Source organism: Onychomys torridus, chromosome 13 (assembly GCF_903995425.1).
Source record: "Onychomys torridus chromosome 13, mOncTor1.1, whole genome shotgun sequence".
Lineage (NCBI taxonomy): Eukaryota > Metazoa > Chordata > Mammalia > Rodentia > Cricetidae > Onychomys > Onychomys torridus.
In genome coordinates, this window is record NC_050455.1 from 56548721 (window position 1) to 56575111 (window position 26391).

The 26391-nt window shown below is 43.1% G+C and overlaps 1 protein-coding gene and 1 pseudogene across 7 annotated transcripts in view; one reads left to right on the forward strand and one right to left on the reverse strand.

The window, feature by feature from the left end:
* Ldlrad4 (low density lipoprotein receptor class A domain containing 4) overlaps positions 1 to 26391 on the forward strand; it is a 346280-nt gene that overhangs the window by 237363 nt on the left and 82526 nt on the right. The window lies entirely within an intron of this gene.
* On the reverse strand, positions 1537 to 3386 carry LOC118594930 (annotated as a pseudogene).

Consider the following 26391-nt stretch of genomic DNA (forward strand, 5'->3'; position numbering starts at 1 on the left):
CAAGCGGTCAGTAATCTAAACTAGAAGTCTCGTCATTAGTGCAATGCTAGGCTGGGCTACATAGTGAACTTCAGGTCAGTCTGGGTTACAGACTCCAGAGAAAAGCGAATGGGGAGGTGGGAACCAGCAGGATGGCTCAGCAGATAAAGGCACTTGCTGCCAAAGCCTGGTGACCCCAGCTTGATTCTAGACATGGGCTGTGGCATATGTGTGTGTGTGTGTGTGTGTGTGTGTGTGTGTGTGTGTGTGTGTGTGTGGCTGTACACATTTACACATGTGCGCGCACACACACGTACATACACGCTAAATAAACATTTAAAATTTAAAATACAAAAGATGTGCAAAAATCAGGTACCTATGGAGCATTGTTTCCCACCAATAGCTGCCTTTTGTTTCAACATCAGTCTGGTGTCTGGAAAATGTCACCATTCTATTGCCTGTGACAGACTGGAACCACATCCGTCCAATTTGTCTTACATGCCCTCATCAAAGGTGGACAGCGACAGGACTTCAACAACTAAGGCCAGCCTAGAGAATTGACCTGTGCCACACTTCCCACCAGACTCGGGGGTCAGAACCTGATCTAGCTGAAGAAATCCCAAACGCCATCAAGATGTGTCTTAGGAAGTCAGACAGTGGGCCTGCAAGATGGCTTAGAGGGTAAGGTGCTTGCCACCAAGCCTGGTGACCTGAGTTCAGTGGTCAGTCTTCACGTGGTGGAAAGAGGACCCATGTGATGGAGGAAGACTGACCCTTGCACGCTGTTCTTTCCTCCCTCCTCCTTTTTCCTTCCTTCCTTCCTCCTTCCTTCCTTCCTTTTTCCTTCCTTCCTTCCTCCTTCCTTCCTTCCTTCCTCCCTTCCTCCTTCCTTCCTTCCTCCCTCCCTTCCTTCCTCCCTTCCTCCCTTCCTTCCTTCCTTCCTCCCTTCCTTCCTTCCTCCCTTCCTCCCTCCTCCTTTTTCTTTCCTTCCTTCCTCCCTTCCTTCTTCCTCCCTTCCTTCCTCCCTTCCTCCCTCCCTTCCTTCCTTCCTTCCTCCCTTCCTTCCTTCCTTCCTCCCTCCTCCTTTTCCCTTCCTTCCTTCCTCCCTTCCTCCTTCCTTCCTTCCTTCCTCCCTTCCTTCCTTCCTCCCTTCCTCCCTCCTCCTTTTCCCTTCCTTCCTCCCTCCCTTCCTTCCTTCCTTCCTTCCCCCCTCCCTCCCTCCCTTCCTTCCTCCCTCCCTCCCTTCCTTCCTTCCTCCCTCCCTTCCTTCCTTCCTCCTTTTCCCTTCCTTCCTTCCTTCCTTCCTTCCTTCCTTCCTTCCTTCCTCCTTCCTTCCTTCCTTCCTTCCTTCCTCCCTCCCTCCCTCCCTCCCTTCCTTCCTCCCTCCCTTCCTTCCTTCCTCCTTTTCCCTTCCTTCCTTCCTTCCTTCCTTCCTTCCTCCTTCCTTCCTCCCTCCCTCCCTCCCTCCCTCTCTCTCTCTCTCTCTCTCTCTCTCTCTCTCTCTCTCTCTCTTTCTTTCTTTCTTATCCTTTTGTCTGCATTTATTTTATGCTAAAATTATTCCCATGCCTTGAGTCTTTGTTTCTTGGGATATCTTTTTCCTCTGTGCAAGTCCTCTTCTGACTTTGGAACCGTTTGTTCCTGTTCAGTGAGGATCATTCTGATGTGGCAGGGGAAGCTCATGTACAGGCTAACCTGGCCATGAGCTCTGTAAGTCCGTCACCACATCTTAGGTGCTTTGTCCCCTGGATGTGTTCAATGACTAGAGAATCCACATCTGAGCACTTCAGTTCCCCTTTACTCCCTGTGATTTTAAGCATGTGCAGCAAAAATTCAGCACTCTTTTGTTTTGGCCACCAACCCTGTGTCCAGCCCCGATGTTTGGCCTGGGTGCACCTACTGACTCCACCCTTGTGCTGCCCAGATGGAAGGGCACATGGCTTCTTTAAAGTGATATCACTCCGATACTTGGTGGCTTTCCGGATATGCATACTGTTGATGGCCTAGGCAGTTTCAAGGTGTTCTTCAAGTAAACATGAAGATTTGAACCTCTTGCTTTGCATGATTTTGTAGGGTCTTGGGGTCAAGAGAGTAGCAAACCTTCTTCACAGGTCACCTCAGGCCACTTACAGGAAGTATAAGCTGGGCTTTTGCTCCCTGTGCACCCGCAAGGAAGAATTCCAGGGTAAGCCTGACTTCTGCATGAACCTTGGCTGGGGAGTGGAGGCTGGCCTGAATGTTCTCCAGAGATGTGGTGGCATTATTGAACACTAAGCACAGAAACTAACTTTGCTAGTTGGACAATTGTCTTATAGGGGCATCTGCCTAATCATGCATGTAAAATAATGAATCCATTTTCCCTCCAAGGAGTCCCATGAAAAACCAAGGGTAGCTTCACTTTGGAGAGTATTCCCAGGAAGCTTGAGGGTTATGCAATCCTCCTAGTGCCGTTTCCTCAAACATTTCAATGTCTTCTAAACCACCCTTAGGTGTAAGTCCCTGTGTTGGGGGTGGGGAGGGGGCTCTAGTGAATGCCTGAATTCCACTGTGAGTGTAGTCCTGGAGGTAGTGGGACCCTAGGGAGTTGTGTGTTTCTCTCAGGCTGCTCTTAAGGTCTTTACGTCACTCAGTTCTCTCTGTGCGTGCAGGCGTAGATTTGTTCCTCTTCTTCCCTTCCTGTCTTGACTTCTTTTTGGTATTTTGTGATCCCTACTCTGTAAATTGGCATCTTTTACCAGTTCCAGAGACTTCTTAGCTGTTCCCTCTTTAAATATTATCTCTGCTGTGTCTCCTCTATTCTAGCTGTATGATAAGCTGTTCTTTATAGAAAAATTCCAGTCCTTTCCTTTTCTTTATTTAATTTTATCATTTGTATCAGATATTTTCACATCTGAAGTTTTCTCAAATCTTATTTAACTTTCTATGATCCTACTGGATCTTACTCATGGTATCTGTTAGTTTTTCTTTTCTTTTTTAGTGAGAACTTACTTTTCATAGAACTGTGTTGTAGGAACACCTCCTCCAGTGGCGATATTCACCAGAAGAACTGGAGCATCTTCAACTTCTGGCTGTTTTCTATATTGGCTATACTGGCTTGGGTGTATTCAACAACTGAAATACGATTTTAGGTTGAAAATCTGCGTAGGGACAGGCTTATGGTTGTACATTTCCAAGAGTAGAGATGGCTTTCCCACTGCCTCAAGAATAGTGCTTTTCACTGCTGGCCACCAGGTAGTAGGGATTAGGCCCATGATTACTTCTATTTCCTAGTTGCATTGAAAATAACTTTCTTGCAGACCAAGCTTTACCCAAGAGCAATGCCCCTTTCCGCTGCAACAGGAATGCCTTGGGCTTTGCTCCCGTCTTAGAAACTGCAAGTATCCGTCACCACCGCCATTCAAGGTCATTGCTTCGGCAAATACTTTACAAGTGAAAACTTTGAGTGCCCACTTTTGAGTTTCTGTTTTCATCTAGCCTTTGGTCTCTTGGTGTCTCTTGCTCGCTTAGTTTAAATAGTGTTTATTTTACCTAGCCCTTGAGGTGCTTCCTGGAGAGGGCTGCTCTGGGGATGTTCTTCACTATGGTGTCAGACACAGAGTGCATCCTCTCCCTGCTTCCAGAAGCAAGGGAAGTTAGTCTGCTGCATGCTTCCTGGTGTCCTGGGGGGGGGGGGGGGGGGCAGGCCCGAGTTCTTTCCTCCTTTGCAATATATTTTCCTTCTTTTGATTAATTTCCACAAATGGTTTTATCTTTTCTTATAGGAAAAAGAACATCTTCTAAATGTTAGCAGAAAGGAACCTTTCTACCATACTTCACCTCATCCTGGCATACATTTGAAACTACCACTTTGACAGCTCATACATGCACATTTTTCAGTTTTTTTTTTTTTTTTAGTTCCAAGTTATTCTAAGGATATTTTACATCCCAGTACTCATTGTTTAAAATAGGTGCTGCTATCTATGAAAGACTGACCCATTAAAACAGACTTGGGATTTACTAGGTAAAATCTGCACTAGCTACATTGCCTTTAAATAATTAATACACATGGGAAACACTAGGGAAGTGTGTGTCTGTGTGTTTGCAAAGAATAAATAGCTCACAGCCCATAATATCCTCTATTGGCTGCAGAGTTTACAGCTCTTTTCTGATAATGTAGTCAGTAGAGACTTGGGTGTTGAGGTGCATAATGGATAATCCTCCCTCAGAAGAATTCACGGGCACAAGTCTACATTATATACTCATTTGACTGGGAACAATTTGCTAAGCATGCTAGAAACTTTCTTGCAGTATCCTCGGGAAGGGACCTAGTTGGTTTTCTGTCGCCAAGAGAGACATGGGCCTCAAGTAGCAAGTGGCACATAAAAGAATCACCACATCCTTAAAACACTAGTCTGAGTTTTTCTAGGCTGTGTGCCATGCATCTGCAGTGTTCATTCTGCTGAGATATTAGGAGGTGTTAGACAAGGGAGGTTCCGAACCCAGACAGAGTGGGAGAGACATTGTGTGCATAACTTCAGCTGCTCTCTATCCACACAGGAAATCTGGGGTCAGCTCTTCTTTACGATGAATATCCTGTACCAACTCCAGCTACTCTTTCTTCGGCCAAAAGAAGGACTAAAAATGCACCTATATATAACTTCTCTTGAGGTTCAGATGCTGGAGAAGGTTTCTGCCAAAGAATATGGTGGGGGGTCTTGCTGATAGATAATGTCTTGCTGATAGAAAATGTTTGCATGTCTCCAGGTGCTTCTTGGAGTTGCTCTTTGTGTTCATCTTCTTGAAGACTTATTAGTCACATTAGCTTATTGAATTAATGCCACAGGAAGAATACCTATTCTACTTGGGTTGATGGCAGTCTCTACAACAGTATAGTTGTGGGATCTTTTTAGTAAAGGGCCTTATAAATAATAATGATATTCAGACCGAAAAATATTCTGGTACACGAGTCTACGAACTTACGTATGAGGAGAAAGTTAATTCGAGTAGCAATGCCTCACTCAACCCCATCTACATCACACACGTACTGTCATTTTGACCAGACGTGGGGTAGCTATTCTGTTGTCCTCTGTCCTGCCTCCAACCGTCTTTTCTTTTCCCACTTAATCTACCTGTGTAGACAGGGGCTGCTCTACATTTTAGACTCTAGAGTTTCTGTTGTTACTTAAGCAACAGGAATATTCTAAATGGTATTGTTCTCAGTCTTAGCTACAAGTATTGGTTATAAAAATTGGTTGAAAATATTATCTTCTTGTTAAGTGTATTTACATAATTAGACTATTTTTTTGTTTGATTTGGGTGTAAAAATTGTGCTATTATCAAAGACTTTCTGGATTCATTAGGAGCTTTGGGTGTTTGCTGCCATTATAGATGGGCTACAATAAAATGTAGCAGGAGAGTTTTCAAATTGTGGCAGTTTGCCTCTGTTTATAGCCTCTGTGAACACTTGTGCTGTGCAGTCTGTCGATGGGAGTAGTGTGAAAGCCACAAGAGTACAGTTACTCCATTGTCGTCGTGGTGGGAAGCATGGCGTCACACAGGCAGACATGGTGCTGGAGAGGTAGCTGAGAGTCCTACATCTGGATCAGCAGGCAGCAGGAAGAGAGCGACACTGGGCCTGGCTTGAGCATCTATAACCTCAAAGCCCGCCTCCCCAGTGACACACGTCCTCTAAGTGCCACTCCCTATGGGCCTATGGGGTCCATTTTCATTCAAAGCCCCACAGCTCTCCTGAGCAGCTATCTTGGTGATGTGTCGAGTTACAGTCCTCTGGGTAAACATTAGCATGACAGTTGGGTCCTGTGGAAGAAACTAGTTTTGTGAGGAAGCTCCATACTTATTTCTGTGCATGCTGGACTAATCCACACCCCCGCTCTTTAGGCTTTTTCTCCCTTTCTTTAGGTTCTCACACAATCACTGATTGTTTTGTTTTCTGTGGAGATACTTTTTAATTCCGTGTAATCCTTGCAGTTGCGGGCACTATTTCCTGAGTGATTAGAATCCTTTTCAGAGAGTTCTGGCCTGTGCCTTTTTCCTTTTGTAAAGTTTCCACTTATTAATTGAAAATTTCATAAATGTACATGTTGTATCTTGATCATATCCATTCCTCACCACCACCCCAATTCCTTCCTGGATGGAATTCCCATCTCACCTCCCTCCCAACTTCATATTCTCTTTTTACATTTTTTTTGTGTGAATTCTTTTATTTTCTTAACACATTGACTCAAATTAGCACCATCCATGAGCGTGACCATGGGATTATCCACCGGGGAATGGGCCACCTACTAGTTGCCACACTCCTAGGGAAGTGTGACTCTCTCTCCATCATTGCCAATAGCTCCTTGGGGGTGAGGCCTTGGGATTCACTTCCCACTCCACGCTGGATCTGTTAGCTAGTGTAATTTTGTGAGGGTATTGTATAGGTAACTGTTGCTGTGAATTCATATGAGCAACAGCCAGGTCATGTCCAGAGAAAAACGTTTTATAGCTCTTCTTTCATCCTTGAGCTCTTAGCCCTTACATTCTTTCTGTCTTCCCCACTTTATGTTCTTTGAGTAGTGTTGGGGTACAGATTAATATGGATGTCCCATCCATGGCTGAACACTCACAGTCACTCACCCTGAGCATTTTGAATACTAATATGTCTCTCTAGTAACCACTACCCCCTGCAATAAGAAACTTTTATGACCAAGGTTGGGAACAACACAAACCTAGGGATACAAATATAAATATTTAAAAGGCAGTTAGAGATGAACATTTAGAAAAACAACATCAATAGATTCTCATGGAGGGCCTATAACTTCTGTAGCCATTTTTTTTAAAACCATGTCTACCCTACCAGGAATAAAATTTCTCCGGTGGGGCAGACCTCAAATCCAGTCAGGAGGGCAGCTGATTACCCCTTCAGGCTTACCACTGTTACACCAGTGAACACGTCTTGTATTATAGTAAACAGGGTCTAGCACTAGGGAAGAGCACTGATATCTTTTCTCCCCCAGGAGCTTACACAGTACCTTTCAACACTATGGAAATTAGCCAGGAGGGGGAAGAGAGAGAGAGAGAGAGAGAGAGAGAGAGAGAGAGAGAGAGAGAGAGTGAGAGTGTTTCCTGGGTAGTTCAAGATTCATTTCTCTGTGTTCTATACCCAAAATGTGTGGTATCGCTTGCTTAGCAACTCACTCAACTACAGGTGTTGATGCAGGGAGCCCCTGATTCTCTTGTTTTTCTTTACAACTAGGAGTGAGCCTCAGAGCACCCTGGAGCCTTCAAGGCATCACGGTGGCTTCTGTATTCAGCATGGAGGACTGAAGGGTCTTTGGACCACTGATGCCTGCTTGTTTTACTTTATGTTTTTCTTTGGCGATACATACTTGAAGACTACCTTTGCTTGGAAATTTCCCATTTATTGCATTTGGATGCGTCTTTTGAAATTTAGCATTTTATATTCTATGGGTTTTTTTCCCCTCTAAATGAAAGGACTGAATTGTTTTTTAACATCTTTAAAAAGTGAAACTAGTTAAGTCAGGCGTGGATGTACATGCTTGTAATCTTAGAACTTGAGAGACTAGTGCAGGAGGATTGTCACTGCCTTGTGGTCAGTCCAGGCTGCCTAGTGAGTACTGGGCTGGTTAGTGCTAAATAGGAAGACCCTTACACCCTGCTCAGGAAAAGCTAGTTTTAAGTAGAATCAAATCTTTTCATCTGGGACTTTGGAAAAAGAAAAAGAAAAACATAAGCAGAGCAGTTAGTCTGTTATCTGTAAAAAGGGTCTAAGAAGCCTTAATTCTCCAAGTCCAGTTATGACTCAAAAGGTGAGCCTGTAGCTGTCAGCTAATGCCTCGGTAATACTGCGTAACAAATCTCACTGAAGCTCCATGGCTTCAAACAATAGCCACCGATTCTTGCCGACTAAGCCCCACCCCACCACTCTCAGACCTGCTCATGCTACCAAAAGCAGTGGCAACTGGGCCATGTGGCCTATGCTGTAGCCCCCACCAAAGGAGCTGTGGCATAAAACAGGGCCACGTTCCCCTCCAGATCAGAGCTAAGCCCGCAGTTTTTGTCTCAGCTTCTTCCCTTTTATGTGACTTTATCTTAAAAAAAGAATTAAAGTGGCAATTAAGCTGGCTTGTGTCATGTCTATTTTGCCCCAGTTCTAAATTAAGAATGACCTAGTTAAAGCTGCTTATTCTCACAGCGCCTAACTGTTAGAGAGCTTATCCACAGCCCCCCTAGGATGGGTCAGGAGTGTGTGTCTTTGCATGGCTGTGAGAGTGCGCTCATGCACACACACACAGAGAGACAGAGACAGACAGACAGACAGACAGAGAGATACACAGACAGACAGACAGACACACACACACACAGAGACAGACATACAGACAGACAGACAGACAGACACACACACACACACACACACACACACACACACACACACACACACACACACAAGCTCAGGCACACGTGCACTCTGGTCTAGATTCACCGAACCATGCTCCTGTGGAGAACGGCATTGTGTCAGGGAGTGAAAAGGCTTGGGAATTAGCAGGTCTGCGTTTTGAGTCCTGACTCCTCTTCTTACTATTGTTTTGCTCTTCACCAAGTGATCTGATGTCAGAGAGCTTCAGTGTCCCCACAGTGAAGTGGAGAGATGAATATCAAACACTGGCCAGAAGAATGAAGGACATATTACTGTCCTTGACATACAGATAGTGTTTGGAATCTGCCTGTGCCCTTTGAGCCTGTCTTTGACAACTTCCATTAAATGTGTTTGAGTTAGTCTCCGGCATTCAGACCCCCAAGAACAACCTATTTATCCTGGTTTACATTTTATGAATACCTGGCTTACAGAACTATCATGACTCTTGATGGGCTGTACAAAAGTCTAACCAATGAAACTGAAAGTGTGACTGTGTCCGCTGACAGGGATTCCATTCCAGGTCTGTATTATGTGTGGAGGGGTCTTGATGTCTAGTGGGATGGTGTACAAAAAAGCTCATCTCAATTTGGCTGGAATTAAAAGCAGTGGGACTCTGAGCACAGAGTAGAGACCAGAATTACAGTTCTCTGTGGCCATATCCTGGGGAGGATGATGCCCTGATGGCCTGGCTGTCAAAGATTAAACATGTGTTTTCCCAAACTGTGTTGGGCACTGCTGTGTCTGCCCTAATGGAGGGGGACAAGGAAAGGAAGCCAATCTTCCCCCTCCCTGCACAAAGGAACGTTTAGGGTGTTGGCATTAGGCTTACAGGGTCCAAAATGCTACCCGGAAGTTGTGGAAATCCCTGAGCAGAATGGGAGGGCCACAAAGTGCTGTGTCAGCAGGAAGTGGTACGGAGCCTGGAAGCTTCTGTTAATGAGACTGTTTTAGTCCACTTATTGTTGAAATAAAATATTCTCAGATATCTTAGTGTACTTCTCGGGGCTGTTCCCCATGTATTCACAAACAAGTTCCTTCTGCACCCCCACAGCCATGACAGGTATTGATTGGGGTTTCCTTCAGGTTCCCTAAGTTCTACATCCACCAGCACTGCCTTGCTACCTTGCCTAACACTAGAGTCCATCTGGGACCTTTCTGCCCCAGCGTCTCACGCTACTGTTACCTACTGAGGGGAGGCCACGGCCCTGAGGCCACCCAGAGCAGGACAGCGTTGATAACAGAACCACTTACTGGTATTAACAGCAACACACCCCGACGACACTCTCTCCTAAGTGCACTTTGCTCCACGCTCGAGCAGCCTTCTCCATCCCAGAGCACTTCTGCAGGATTAAAGGTGCTGGAAATAGCATGGACTCCATCACATTTTGGGGCGGGGGGGGGGGGGTTATGTTATTTTGGAGGGGGAGGGGCTTATTTCCTGTGGGATTTGAGGGGTGCTATTATAAGCAAACATTTTCAGAGGAAGTATGTAAGATGCATTATCTGCATGTCCATTTCCTCCCCACTCCCTAGAGCCACAGGACTTCTATGGGAGCCCCTCAGGGTCCTTCTGTTAGCAAGCTTGTGGCAGTTTCTTGGCTGCCTATGCCTGGAAAGGTGTGCTTCGAAGCCAAGGCTTCGGTTCATCTGGCAATTCACAAGCTTGTCCTTGGGATACAGGGCAGCTCCCATGACTGGCCACGTGCTGAGGGAGGCTGCTGCCCATGGAGCTTCTCAATAATGCCCCATTGTTTGGCAAGGACAAGAAAACTTTTCCTGAGATACAGGCAATAAAAGATGGTCCATTCTGCATTAACATCATGGTTAAAAGAAATGGGATCCTGAGTTCCTTAAAGACATGCAAATGACTAAACCTATTCCGTCTGTCCATCTGTCTATTCATCCGTCCATCCATCCATCCACCCATCTATCCATCCATCCATCTATCTGTACATAGCTTCTGACCAAATAAAGGAAAAAACAACACAATCTCTGTCATGGTTTTTAAAAATGTTTTAGTAATTCTTTTTTTTTTTTAAAGGATGCACATTCCTCTTGCCTTTTCACACTTCTATGCCAGCCCCCACTTCCCGGTCTCCCCCAGATGAGCCTTTCTCCAACCTGCAGTATCTACCTTGTCTGTCTGTCTTCTCAGCTGGGTCTAGGGGGCTTCCTGATCCCGCAGAATTGGTGGCGACCTGTCTTCAGCCATGACTACTGTGGAAAGAGTAGAAAGCAGGGAAAGGGTCAGATCATAAGACAGAGCAGCAAAGGTGGGTGCAGAATATTGTGAGCAATTCTGAAGTTTAGACCGGCAGGGAAAAGGAATAGCCCATATACCCTTGGCACCTACCTGAGTCCCAGGACTGTGCCTGATGTCTGTGGTCTCTACAGAGACAAGCAGGTTGGGTCAGCTGCCACCATCCCCACCTTTCAGACCGCTTCTCCTTATTTGGACCAGCTGCCCTGCAGCATGCCTTTTGCTTTATTTTGGTTGCTCTATGCCTCCAGCTGCAGCCTTCCTTCATTGCTCCTTCTAGCTGTGCCCCCTGCCCCCCAGCTTCCTAATGGCTGTCTACTTCCTTTCTGCTTGAAGAGACAACTTCCACACCTGGTGTTTTACTTAATGGCTCATTGTGCTGCTCCTAACAACTTAGGCTTTCTCTAATAGCAGATATTTTGGTCTGGGTGCCATCCCCTCCCTCTGTCTAAAAGCGCATCAGTGAAAGTAAACTACCCATAGCCAACATCTGCAGAGTACTTTGCATGTGCCAGGCACTCAGCTGGGTACCCTTTGCATATGTTATACTCACACAACACATTTTTTCAAAAAGATTTATTTATTTGTTATGTATACAGTGTGTATGACTGCAGTCCCAAAGAGGGCACCAGATCTCATCACAGGTGGTTGTGAGCCACCATGTGGTTGCTGGGAATTGAACTCAGGACCTCTGGAAGAGCAGCCAGTGCTCTTTACCTTTGAGCCATCTCTCCAGCCTCCTCACACAACACTTTTTAAGACCTTTTCTTCAAAAGGTTAATATAACTTACACAAGGTCACCCAAGCAGCGGCTTTGGGCCACATTGAAAATAATACTTTGCTCAGACATAGTGTTCGTTGTTGAGTTCAGTTCTGTGGTAAAACTCTTAGTTTCCATTGCTACCAGTTGTCGCTCCTTGTAACTGAACTTCGTCTTTCATATGCACAAATCCCAAGAGATTTCCTGAAGATTCAGGTTCTGAATTTGAGATCAGGATGAAACCCAAGTATCTGTGTAATAGGCTGTCAGCTAATGTTTCCCCTGCTGACCCGAGAGGACACTTTGAGTAGTGAGGATGAGATCCTTGGCCATTATCCTGGCTCTACAGTACTCAGAATTGTAGGCAGACAGAAAACATGAGACTCAACCATGATTAGAATGATAGTCAATCAACATCGTGTCCATAACTTGAAACCCTCGCTAGAAACTATGGAAACAAATGGTGAATGGGGAGGAAATGGTTAAAGAGCACATTTTTGGGCCCTGTCTCTTAGGTAGACAGTACTTGCTTCCTCCTGCCCTCACTTGGCAGCTGCAGGCAGCCAGGTACCCAGCACAGCACTGGCCAGATGTCCATTGTGCCACAGTGGTGACCTTTCAGGGAAAAATAGCTGTTCAGGGAGCTGCCAGGCTCTCTCTGATTTCCATCTCCCATGTTCCTAACACAAAGGCGTTCTCAAGATGACCTTCACTGATAAACATGGTTGGTGATCACTGCAAGCTACCTGAATACCAGTTCCTTTTAAAAGGAGGTCATCTACACATGAAATTTGATAAAAATGCATGTTGAGACTTTGCTGACTTTGGAGGCAGATTGTAGCAATGTGGGATTTTTAGAAATCCCTGTCACAGAGTTCAGAGCATGAAGTATAGATAATGCATACTCATATGATAAGCTCTATCGAGTTGTCCTATGAAGTATTTTTCCCATTCAGTGTGGACATGCACAAGCCAGTAAATTTTTTATTTTATCAAAAGTTCAATTTGGGGTACTGGAGAGATGACCCAGAAGTTAAGAGTGCATATTACTCTTGCAGAAGGTATGAGTTAGGCTCCCAGCATGCACACCAGGCAGCTCACAATCCATGATTGTCTGCAACTCCAGGTTGGCTCTTCCAATCAATTAAGTAGTGTATTTTGCCGTAGAGAAAGGTTGTAGGACAGATGGAAGCTTGTCAGCTGAATGTGTCATGCTGCTCTAACCAGGCCATCTCAGAGCTGGGAGGCAAGTTCCCAAAGAATGGGAATTTGTGCTAGAGAAGATGGGTGGAGGTGTAGCTAGAGGATGCCTTTCTACCTGCAGCTTGGAACTGAATAGACTCCTGGCCATAAGGGAGATGGCCTTTATGGTGGTTTGAATAAAAATGGCCCCTTTAGGCTCATAGTGAGTGGCACTCTTGGGAGGTGTGGCCTTGTTGGAGTGGGTGTGGCCTTGTTGGAGTAGGTGTGGCCTTGTTGGAGTAGGTGTGGCCTTGTTGGAGTAGGTGTGGCCTTGTTGGAGGAAGTGTGTCACAGTGGGTGGGGGGCTTTAGGGTTTCAGAAGCCCAAGCCAGGCCCAATGTCATTCTGTCTCCCTCATGCCTGCCAATCTAGATATAGGACTCTCAGCTATCTCTCCAGCACCATGTCTGCCTGTGTGCTGCCATGCTTCCCACTATGATGATAATGAACTAGACCTCTGAAACTACAAGCCAGCCCCAATTAAATATGTGGTCATAGTGTCTCTCCACAGCGAAATAAAGGGTAACTGAGACAGCCTTTGATTTTTCTTTGTGAGGTTTTATTTTCAGCGTACATATCATGCACATCTCTCATTTATTCCTGAGGGATTTTATGCTCTTATAAAGGCAAGTGTGAAGGCTGGAGGAGTTGCTCAGTGCTTAAAAGCACATACTGCTCTTGCAAAGGATCCGAGTTCAGTCACAGTACCTACTTCAGTTGGCTTGCAATTACCTGTATCTTCAGATCCAGGGGAGCTGATGCATCTGGTCTGCACTCATGTCCACACACATACATATACATGTTTAAAAATAAATACATGGATCTTTAAATATAAGCATGAAACTGTTTTCATTTCCTTTACTGCTAATTTAAATAAATATTATACATTAGCCTTATATCTTAAGATATTTCTAATTTGTCAGAATGACTTTCACCACAGCCTGAATAAAAGTAGTTCCCCTCTAAAAAACGAAAAAAAGATTCATAAGGCCAGGCATAGTGACACATGTCTCTAATCTCTGCAGTAGGAAGATTAGGAGTTCGAGACCATCCTCAGCTACATATCAAGTTCAAGTCTAGCCTGGACAACAACAGCAACAGCAAAGAAGGATATTCTTATCTGGTCCTCATCTTAAGCAGAAAGTAGGAGACATTTAAGACTAATTTTTAAATTTTTAGCTGTTCACTTTTTTGTAGTTATATTTAGGCAGATTGAGAAAATTTTCTATTTTCTCACAAATATTTTTAAATAAAGAATGAGCATTGAAGTTTGAAGAATACTTTTTCTGTATCCATTGAAATGACAGTATGATTTAAAAGAAATATTCTAGAGGTTAGAGGTTAACAGAAAGGTTCGTCAGTGGATACCAGTTACAGCTGGCTAGAAGAATTGCGCTCTGGTAATCTGTTGTTCTTTACTCTGTCCCTATAGATGATGAACATGAACTGTATATTGTACAGATATAAAAGAAAGGATTTTGAATATCCCAACCTTAAAAAAATAATATTTGAGGAAACTGATTTGTCTACCCTGATTTGAAGATTATGCAGTGTATATATGTGCTGAAGCATCACATTAATTTTACATTTCTGCCTCTATACATTCATATATCCACCCATGTCCATGTATATTTTATAATAATGATGAATCATATGATTTCTTTTTGGATATTAAACTAAACTTCCATCATAGTGACCATGTTGTATTTATGTACTGTTTTCTTCTGTTTGTTAAAGTTTTTTTTACCAAAGAGTTTTGCATTTGATGTTTCTTCTATTGCAAGATGTTTATCATGTTTGGCTTTGGAGTGATTAATAATTGGCTTTAGGGAATTCCATCAAGGGTGGTCTCTCTTCCCCCATTTCTGGAATAATTTGGATAAGGTTTTATTGTTTATTTTTTCTGGACCTAGAATTTATATATGCATATAGAGGGAGGTGTAATTATCTATTAATATAGGTGTCTTCAACTTTCTGTCTCGCATTAATTAATATTGTGGTTTATGTCTTTCAATGAGTTTGTTCATTTTTCTCTAAGTTGTGTAATCTGTGCTCACAGAAGCAGCCACAAGAATCACTACCTATCATTAGTAGGGTTTATGGTGGTATCTCCTCTTTAATCCTGACTTTGGTGATGTGTTCTTGGTCTTTCCTGTTCTTCTTTAGAGTCTATCTAGAGCCTTTATAGTTTTGCTGATCATTTGAAACCTTTTTTCTTTGTTGATATTTGTCTTAGTCTTGTTCCATGTCTGTTGATCTGTTTTCTTTGTTATTCCCTTCCCTTAGCATTAGTTTGCTCTTCTTGGTCACGGCTGCTTTTGTCCTAATCTAACACTGAAGGCATTAGACAGTCCTCTAAGCACTGCTGTAACTTTGCACCACAAATTTTGTACTGTTTTATTTCTGTTATTCATTTCAACATATTATCTAATTTCCTCAGGACTTCTTGTTTGACACCTGCGTTACTTGGAAAAGGCTGGTTTACTTCCCAAGCATCTGGTAGTTTCTTAGCTATCTTGATATTGCTAATTTTAAATTTAACTCTGCTGTGGTCAGACAATATGCTGCACCTATGTCCTAGCCCTCCACATAACTGTCACAAGAATGCCTCTTATGCTATTCTTATAATATAGGATATGGGACCTTTGCAAGTTGTGGTTGGTTGGCAGTGTTTTTCATACCTATTAAAATATCTTTTCTAGTTAAAAAGCATTATATTGCTATTGTTAGTTAAGCAGTCCTTCTTTAGCTTGTAAACAAAATCTACCCCACTGCTAGCTTTCATGAGTAAATTTTACTATAACATAGCCCCTCCTTCACCTTTTAATGTGTCGTCTGTCACTGGGATTTTCCTTCTTGTTGTTTTGTTTTGTTTTTGCTACAATGTTAGTAACTGAACCCTTATAGAAAAAGTTATAGGTCTTTGTTCAAGTTCTTGTAGCTCCTCCTCAGAGGGGGATTAAAATCCTTCTGCAATAGTTATAATTGTTATGTCTTCCTTTGGGTCTATCTAGCTTTGCTTTATATATATTTTAATGTCCTATTTGTAGACACACATGCCTTTATGACTGCTGTGTTCTTGAGGCACTGACCCTTTCATTATAGGCAAACATCCACTTTTTATCCCTAGTGACACCTTTTCCCCATGAAATCCATTCCATTGGGTGTTAACTTTGCCTACTCCCATTTGCTTATGCTTGCTACTTATACTTTGTACCTCTTCCACACAGGATTTTAGCCAAAAGGCCAAGCAACAATACATTGCATGTGTACTTCAATTTACTTTTAGCGTATATATTTATACTTAAACTTGGCCAACTATAAACATTTAGCTAGCTTGCCTGGCTGCCTTTCTTCCTTACGTCCTAGGTTTCTATGATTTTTTTTTAACTTTTTACCTGTAAGCCTTTTAATTGGAATAGGAATTGTATAGTTTATAAGATGATCTGAAACTTTCACTTCTCAGCCTTCCCTGAAGGATTGATTAAAAAGTCATTTTGAACCATTGCACAGAGCATAATGTTCTCTCAGTTGCTGGCCTAATAATATATTCGCCTTTACGAAGCTTGGATGGAGTCTAAAAAAGATAAAGAGTAGCTTCTGGAAATAGAGACAAGGATCTGCATCGAACCTGAGGGGATTAAGGACCAGCAATGTGGTCAATATTCTGTAAATCTAGTTCACCAATGGCCAAACTGCAGCAGGAAATGAGGTCTCTTAAACAGTATACTCCAGGCTTGTAGTTCTCAACCTGTGGGTCATGACTCCTTTAAAAGGGGTTGAATATCAGATATCCTACACAGCAAACATTTACATTACAATTCATAGCAGTAGCAGAATTACAGTTATGAAGTAGCGATGAAAATGATTTTATGGCTAGGATCACTCCAGCATGAGGAACTGTATTAAAGGAGCAGCATTAGGATGGTTGAGAACCACTGCTCAAGGCCCTGAGGAACGTGTGTCTGTAGTAATTACATTTCTCATCATTAGGACAAAGTACCAGGTGAAGGCAGCTTAGGAGAGGAAGGGGTGATTTGGCTCCCAGTTTGAAGATGGGGAAGTCACTGAGGCAGGACCTTGAGGCCGCTGGTCACGTTGTGTCCACAAGCAGGAAGCAGAGAGCAACAAATACTAGAGCTCACCCTGTTTATCTGTTTTTGTTTGGTTGGTGGTTAGAGTGTTGTCCTAGCTCATTTGACCCGGTGTAGACATAAACTCTCTCATGGATTCCTGGGCATGTCCAGGGATTTGTCTCTAAGCTGATTTTATAGCCTTATCAAGTTGGTAGCCAATATAAACAATCAAAAGTATGTTTAATCTTGATCAGAGTGTCAACTCTTGATTTTCTGTAAAATAAGGATATTAGTGCTTTTGTATCATAAATCAACACTAAAGAACCATTTTAAAGAATAGGACACTGTAGTGTAAATCCATAGACTTTTCTGTCACAGATTTTCTTGAGTTTATGGGGTGTCATTGAACATTTTAATTCCTATAAATTCTTTTGTTGTTGAGTGAAAAGCCTTCTCTGGGGAAGTTCAGTTCTGATTAGATTTGAGTCTTTAGAGTTGATGTGGTTACTGAAGTCTTGAAGGGACAATGGATAATCTTCCTGCCTGTTCTTAGAAGAGAAAATTTTCATTTTGGCTTGAATTTTCCTCTCCCCATTATTAAAAAAAAAAAAAAAAAGACAAGTGATTCCGGCCCAGAACTCCTTGGAGTGGAGGACTGCTCATGTGCACTTGCTGGAGTCCTAACAGCTTGTTGGGAAATCATTTTATGGCTTCCCAAAACCACTTTATTCTGAGGCCTCTGAGGAGGCTTGAGCTCCAAGAACTGATTGAATGAGCACAATGACCCATGCTGTGGCTTAGCTGTGTACGTGTTTGAAGATTGGCTGCCTGAAAGAATAACTTTTTAGGATAATTTTCTTGTCATTAAATAAGTTCGGTTTCATTTTTAAGATGTGCATAAAAATTGATCTTTTCGAGAAAGAGTCTAGAACTTGGAAAAGTGAATATTTCTATTTTGCAAGTAGAAAAGCCAGATACAAGCTCTTCTTCCTTTTGTTTCCTTCAAGAGAAAGCCCCTAGGTATGTGTTGCAGATAAACAAACATTATTTTCTGTTACCTTTTTCAAGATAATCTGTAATATTCCCTAACCACATGTTATTCAGAATTTATTGCTGTTACGTAATATCTATGTTCTCTTCTCTGCCCAGATGAAGTTACAAATGATGTGGACAACATGATAGTTGCATCTCAGTAGAAGGAAAGAAATTTCACCAGAAGTTTGAGGGTTAATACAAAGATTGACATTTGCATATTAGCCTAATTATAGCGCAGTTTGTGCATTCAATAGGTGAATAATTCACTGCTTGATAATAATTCTTATATTAAAAAAGAAACCTCTAGTATATGAAAAGTAATTACAACTAGAACAACAAATAAATACCCTGACCTGGGGCCAAGTGGCTGGTTTCTGGGCTAGCATTAGCATGGGCAACTGCAGCCTTGGGAATCACTGTCAGCGCCCTGGACAGTTCTAGAAGCCCTGACTTCCTAAGGGTTGGAGAAGATTGGATGGTAGACAGCACAGACACGCTAAAGTTCCATCTGGCTCAAGAACAAAGACACCAGATATACGGTTGAAATGCATACAATGGCTTGCAGTGGAGGTTGGGTAAAACGCTGTGTTTTGTTTGTTTTTGTAGTAAATCTCTTGGATTTATCTGTGCCTGTCTTTTGTTAAAACTACGAGTTTTCAAAACTTAGTATGAGGTAGGAGCCAAAGAACTCAGATCTCTGTAGTGCTTTGTTTAGTTTCCAAGATAAAGTAGATTTGTGTTTGAAGTCCAATGGACATGAAATAAGCTTGCGATTTGCTATCTGTGGGGTGCTGGTGTTTGCAGATGTCTGCAGGTGTTAGGACAGGGCCAAGGGAAACAGGCAGTGGAGCACATAGTTTCCAAAGGAAATGCATGCTCCAGATGGACCATGGAGAAACACCTCTTCAGAGTTATTCCTTAGTAACAAATCCTGGTTGGGAACTAGAGATGTGTTTGTTCTTTAAAATTATGAAATATATTTAGAGTCTTTCTGGAGAGTTCTCTGGGACCTGAGCACTGCTTATATTGATCCTGCATCAAGAGTTACGAAGGAAGACTCTTTGTGGGTCCCTAGCACTTTCTTCTCCTGCCTTTTGGGGGTGCTGGTGAGCTTGCCTGTTTGAACCTCTGAGTGGGGACTAAGCAGCCTCATGTCTGCTCCCTTTTCTGAGTGTGTTCTATTGTACATGAATAGAGGTGAGCACTCAAGGGTTTAGACTTACAGGCATTTCCCTCTGCAAGGTAGAGCCTCTAATTCTACAGCAGGGTCCCACCAGAAAGCATGTATCGGGTGTCCTTCACACACTACTGAAACAAGTTAGACTTCCACAGGCATCCCTGCCAGTTATGAAGGTGGTGTTACCATTGTAGAAGTGTTGGGGAACATGTTAACATGTACATGCCATTCCGCTAAGCAATGTAGACCAGCTCACAGAGATAAACACTTAAGAAAGCTCACTAGCACAGGTGGACAAGCACACCAATGAGCAATCAGCGTTTCCTCCCTTTGATACCTGCCTGGGGCAAGCACAAGACCTGAAAATGGTTTGTTCTTGTAATGCAGAAAACTTGGGCTTAGGTGAATTCCAGTAATGAGAGTTGGGCATGCATATCATAGAAAGTCATATATTATATACATTTAGTGAAAGTTATATATCAAATACATTTAGTATGCTAGCTAGTTTTATGTCAACTTGACACAAACTATAGTCATCTGAGAGGAAGGAGCCTAAATTGAGAAAATGCCTCCATAAGATCAGGCTCTAGGCAAGCTTACAGGGCATTTTAAAAATTCCTGATTGATAGGGGAGGGCCCAGTCCATTGTGGGTGGTGTCATCCCTAGGCTTCTAGGTCCTGGCTTCTTAATAAGAAAGCAGGGTGAACAAGCCACTAAGCAGCACCCCTCCATGGCCTCTGCATCAGCTCCTGTCTCCAGGTTCCAGCCCTGCTTGAGTTCCTGTCCTGACTTCCTTCATGACAGACGACATATGGAAGCATAAGCCAAATAAATCCTTTTCTCCCCAACTTGTTTTTGGGCGTGGGGTTTGATCACAGCAATAGAAACCCTAACTAAGACACATGACTATTTCTGAGGCACTATCCTGCCTTGGGCCTGTTTTCCTGGCGTGTTCTTTTTCCCAGCAAGGGTGGTGCAGTGGGCTGGAGGCATTTTTAGTGTGCCATGGAGTCCAGTTGTTGATTTTGTTAATAGGGTAAACAGAACTTCTTTGACACCATAAATAGCAGAAGCTGTGTTCCACCCCACCTCCTAAGCAAGGAAGATATTTGAAGCAGGACTCGAGCCTTGCGCTTAATACAGTACAGACCTGAAAAGAAAACAAAGACATGTTTTCAAGAGACAGAAAGTTGTGAAATCAGCCCAGCAGTAGGCACAGAGGTTGGATTTTTTTTTTTTTTCTTAAATCTTGAGTGGCACTTGGAAAGAATTGGTTGTTGATGGTGGCAGTGATGTTCATGCACAGTTACAAAGCACCTACAGAAAAACAAAACAAAACACTGTTTTCTCTTGAGTGAACTAGAAGGGGGAAAGAGTGGTCAGAGCTTAAGGGGCAAGCTGACACTTGAGCTAGTGTCTGAACAGCCCACTAAGCATCGAGGAGATAGAGAATAGTGTATGGCAGTAACAGTCTCTACAGAAAGGGATTGATTCAGTAGATTCAGAGGCTGCCTGAGACCCAGGTTGTACCCTCTCAAGGTACTTCAGAATGTGGACGTTCTGTGTATCTTTATGAGCTTCTGAATTACTGTTAGAGCATCCACTGCTTTTATAAATTTGATCCAAATTTCTTAGAATATAGACTTTCTTTGTAGCATGAATCCTAAAATGGTCTTTTGATTAAAAAAAAAAACAAAAACAAAAACCCAAAGCCAGATATTGGGGTAAATGCTGAAAGATCAGAGACAAAGGACAAGCCACGGCCACATCTTACCTCACCAACTCCTCAGCCTGGAAAGGCTTTTGTTCCTATCTCCTCATGCCTTATATTCCTTTCTCCACCCAGCCATTACTTCCAGGGATTAAAGGCGTGTGTGTTTCCCAAGCAAAGGTATGAGATCTCAAGTGCTGGGATTAAGGGCGTGTGATTCCCAAGTATTTGGGTTAAAGGTGTGTGCCACCACTGCCTGGCTCTGTTTCTCTCCTAGACTGAATCAATCTCGTGTAGTCCAGGGTGACTTTGAACTCACAGAGATCCAGATGGACCCCTGTCTCCCGAATGCTAGGATTAAAGTGTGTGCCAACTCTGCCTGGCCTCTATGTTTAATCTAGTGGCTTGTTCTGGTCTCTGATCTTCAGGCAAATTTTATTAGAGTACACTATATATCACCACATTTCTTAGCTCTGAGGTTTTAATGGCCAGACAGTTGAGGTTTATCCAAAAAGAAGAGAGTAGTATTAATGACATTCTTTTAATGTCCTCACTGATGGCCTCCATTCGTACATTCTGGGCACTGCTCACAGAGTGTAAGGAAGGTGGTCTTAGGCGTGGAAAGGTCTCTTGTTTCTAAGCTAGCTCAGTGTCTCTATGCATTAGTTTGGATCCCAGAGAACAAGGACTTCACTTCATATACAAAGAATAAAAGGAACTCTTTGGAGCCCTTGTTCTTCAGTGTAAACTTCTACATGAACAAATCACTTTGGCAGAACTAAAATGTGAATCTAAGTTAAGATTACACATTGATTTTGTGTATCAGGAACTATTCAATGACCCTATATAGCCTAGTGAGTGAATTCTGCTATACAATTCTGCCTGATTTTGTTTGGAATTTAATGGCTTTCTTTCTTTTCTCTCTTTTCTTGGGGGTGGGGGAGTGATGCGATTCTTACCAGAAGCCACATTGGTCACTCTTTTCCATGACTTCAGAGTAATGCAGTTTGTGAACCACTAAATGAATTGTAGGGGTGGAGAAGCGTGGGAAGAACGGTGGAGCTAGAAGGAGACAGTATGACATCATGTCTACCAAGTGCCCGCTGTGCTTAGGTCATAGTGCCAATGAAACATGGAGAGGTACTTGGAATGCAAAGACCTCCTCCTGACAGGTAGGGTAAGTCATACACGTAAGATTGGGCATATGAGGACCCAGTAAGGAAGAAGGAGTTGGTTCATTTGGAAAGCCATAGTAGCAAAGTCATTCTAAACTCAGCATTGTGCTTACTGCCAAGGTATCATACAGAGCTGGGATGGAAGTTAGTAGCCACTGGGAAGGATGGCATTCTGGAATTATTTAATAGCAGTGTTATCTCAGAGCAGAGATGAAATCACTAAGTAGTCTTGTTTTTTATTTGGTGATTTCTTTTTCTTAGTACTACAAACCCCATGGCTGTTTGACATAATTGAGCAGTACTGGTTGGTGGGTTTACTTGGCATGCTGGCACAAGTGATACTTTTGGCCATTCTCGTTAGTTTGCACCATCAGTGAGGCAAACGCTTGGTATGATCAAATTAGGCCCAGTGTGGGGGCATGTGGTTCCCTTCGTGCACAGCCGCTGACTCGACTTTGCAAAGGGTCATGGTGCTTTCCCCCGACTCAGCGATGGAATTGCCGAAGGGACTATGGAATATCACAAAGTTAGTTTTTCTGTGGGTCCGTGAAGTAGCTGCATGCACAGTCAGTTAAGTTGGGGATGCAGGTGCTGGCTTGATTTCCCTTGGGGAAGGCCTCTGAAGAATAAACGTTGGAGATTCTGGTTGGTGAGGTACAGCTGTGCACCACTGTAGTTTGGGTGTTCTAGTTTTGTTTTGCTTTTGTTTGTTTTGTAGTCCTGAAATTTTTTGATGTTAGATTCTGGCAGATGTTGGAACTGATAATTCTTATTCCTTAAAACATTGCGCTTCTTTTTTGCTGAACCAGTTTCTTTTACTAGCTTTATTATTATTTTTTAAGTCATTCTCTGAGGTGAAAGGGGAGAAATGTGGTGCTTGAAGTTCGGATTGGAACTCCTGAGTCGGTAGCACGAATTGCGGAACTGTTTTATTAACAAAAACTCAGAGCCAGATATTGGGGTAAAAGCTGAAAGATCAGAGAGCCAGAGAATAATCCAGCTAGTTCTTACCTCTACAAAGTCCTCAGTCTCAAGAACAAGACTTCTTATTTACTCATGTCTTATATACCTTTCTATGTCCTGCCATATTACTTCCTGGGATTTAAGGTGTGTGTCACCACTGCCTGGCTCTGTTTCCAGTGTGGCCTTGAACTCACAGAGATCCAGATGGATCTCTGCCTCCTGTGTGATAGGATTAAGGGCCACTGCCTGGCCTCTATGTCTAGTCTAATGCCTGGCTCTGTCCTCTGATCCCCAGATAAGTTTATTAGGGTACACAATATATTGGGGTACACAATATATCACCACATGAGTTTTTGTTTGTTTTTTGAAAACTAAAACAGTTTGAAAAACTTTTGCACAAGACACTTGAGAATGAGCACAATGTCTTCAGTTTATTGGGAAGCCCGCTAATGTCTACCTGTGTGGGTCTACCTTATTAGTACCTAATCAATATTGGCACAGTGCAAGAAATACCAGCATCTTAAGGACTCTCTCCATTACCACATGAGTCCTAAAGCAAATGCTTGCATTCCCATCTTCCCAACGCAAACCTCCTCTTCCCTTGGCTGATGCCGGTGTGAGCCTTACAGTGATGTCATCTTTTGTGGAGTTGTGGTGGGAGCTGATTGGGATGATAGTCTGGGGTTTCAGAAAAACTATGAAGATGAGAAATATTTGCACTGAGGCACAGAGGGAGGCACAGTGGCAGCATCTAATTGACTGTGCTCCCTGCTGACAGTTTTTAACACCCTGTTGATTTTATTAAATATTTTTAATAAGAAGTTGGAGTTTTGTTTAGGCTAAAATCATAATGAAAACATCGCTCTTCATTTCTCACAAACAGCCAAAGTATGCACAGTTGGGGAATTAGCATAGGGTGGCAGAGTGGGTCCTTGTCACAGGCTGGAGCTCAGTGTTGGGAAGATGCTGAGAGGCACCCAGGCAGGGTGCTAAGTACTTCTAAAGAAGGAGCTGCATGTGAGGTACCAAAAGGACCACTCTATTGTACTTGCTAAGCATTTAAATTTAATAATTCATAACTCTGTTTTAAATACCCCAAAAAAGGGAACTAAACCTAGGCTGTTGAGCTGTCACAGTGAAAGATTAAAGAGGCTGTGACTGTGGCCACTGACAGACGACAGAGACCAGAGAGAAGAAACTTAGATAAGCAAGGAAGAACTAACAGCATTCTTGCATGTAAGTTATTCATGCCAACAGCAACTTGTGTTGGCTCAAAGGGTCTTACTAAGTCTGTGGACTTCACAAGCTTCTGGCTTTTCCTCCTCTTGCTGTAGAAACCAGTAATGGAATTTTCAAGAAGACAGTTTTTGCCCTCAATTAGGTTCCATTCAGACACTGCCACGTTTAAGCTGGAGAATTTGTACAGTATCTTGACTACTATGGCCCAGCTTCATGCTACAACATCAAGATGGAAACCCTTCCTCGCTCATCATTCTGAGCCTCTATCTCAGATTGTGTATTTTTTTTTTTATTCAGAAAACTTAAAAAAATTATCATTGGTTTTGAGGTGAGGAACAAAATGTTACATCAGGGAGAATGGTGAATAGTTTCACAGTGAGAACAACACTTCAGATTCAATAAGGAAAGGGTTTCATTCATGGAATCTGTTTGTTCCTATAATGAGAAAATGAGAATGAGAATCTTCAACTGATGGGTGTTACAAAATTGTGATGGATAAAAAAGCAACCCAGAATTCTTGAGCTTGTTATGAATCTGTGAAAACACTTAGCCCTGGGAGCTACTAAGTACTTGGAATAAATCAAAGCTTGAGAATATGGAGGCTGAGCTGAATGTTATAAATGTGCTATGGGAAACAAAAAGGCAGTGTTCCAGATAACAGAGATCTGGAAACCTGGCTTGGTTTCCATTTTGGCATGTTCCATTTTTTGCTATCTTCCAGTCTCCTGTGATGTATACAGATGTTGTCACCATGAGCCAAGACCACAGTCCACACTGCCCTTCCATCAAGCCTTCCTTTGGTGGTACCTAATGTGGCTACTGGTTCTTATCCATCCCAGCCCAGGGGCTGGCCTCACTTCATGCATTCCAAACCCACTCATCTCCCCATCCCCTTGCATCCACCCTCTGCCCTTACCCATCAAAACAAAACCAAATTAAAAAAAAAAAAACCAAACCAAACAAAGGAAGAAGAGAGAGAGAGAGAGAGAGAGAGAGAGAGAGAGAGAAGAAGAAGAAGGAGGAGGAGGAGGAGGAGGAGGAGGAGGAGGAGGAGGAGGAGGAGAATCTTATTGTGGCAGATGTAGTGTGACTTGTTGAGTCACACAGTTTTACCCTTTAGTCCATTCATCTTTACTTGCAAGTGTTCATTGCCAAGAGTCATTGAACGGGCTCAGGGCCTCTGGCTTCTACTACCACCACCAATAATGGGCTCTCACTGGGCTCCTCTTGGATATCCTGTTGTTGTCCTGTGTCAAGGAGATCATGCAGTTTTGGATCTGTATGTTTGTCCCCTTCACCTGCTCCAACAGTTCATTGATGAGGTGGACATTGGGATACACAAAGTCATAGCCCTGGTTCTGGGCCTGGGTGGGGTAGCTGGGTTGGTCAGCCACCAGCTTTCCCTTGTCATCACTACCTGGGTGAGCTCTCTAGCACTGCCTTGGCCAGCTCACAAAATGCAGCCTGCAGCATGGAGTGGGGCCAGTGCTTCTGTTCTCAGGTCCTCAGATCTGGGCCACCTATACTCATACCACAAGAGCCAGCTGCTGAGGACCTCTCTCTGTATCTGTGAATGTGTTGCTCTGATTTGATTCATAAATAAAATGCTGATTGGTCAGTAGCCAGGCAGGAAGTATATTATAGGGAGGATAAGCAGAGAGGAGAATTCTGGGAAGTGGAAGGCTGAGTCAGGAGACACTGCCACCATGAGAAGTAAGATGTAAAGTACTGGTAAGCCACAAGCCACGTGGCAACTTATAGATTAATAGAAATGGGTTAATTTAAGATATAAGAAGTAGATAGCAAGAAGCCTGCCATAGCCATACAGTTTATAAGTTGTATAAATCTTTGTGTGTTTACTTGGGTCTGAGTGGCTGTGGGCCTGAGCAGGACTGGAGAAAACACCAACTGCACCTGGCTCTGCTGTTTTGCCCAGGTGAGGTACAGGGTCCTCTCTCCACTTGACAATTCTTATCTCCCATGTATGTCACCATAAATATTCTATGTGTCTCTAAGTGGTTCAACCACCATTGAAATCACACCCATAACTCTTAGCAGGACCTGATTTTTTATTTCACCTCCAGTAGTTAATGACAAAACAGGGCCATTCTATGCCACCAGTAGTCTTTTTTATCCCACAGGTAGCAGGACTGGGGCCAGCTGGGGAAAGCAATAGGAAGTGTGTCCCATCCAGCCCTGAGACAGATCTACCATTTAGGATTGCCTCACAAAGGCCCATGGATTAAGAGACTACTGATAGATTTCCTGCTCCAAAGATCTGCTTTATGTCTACACTGTGCAGAGTTCATTTTACATGCTCCTGGACAGGAACTGTTTGTGGGTGAAGAAGGGTGAAT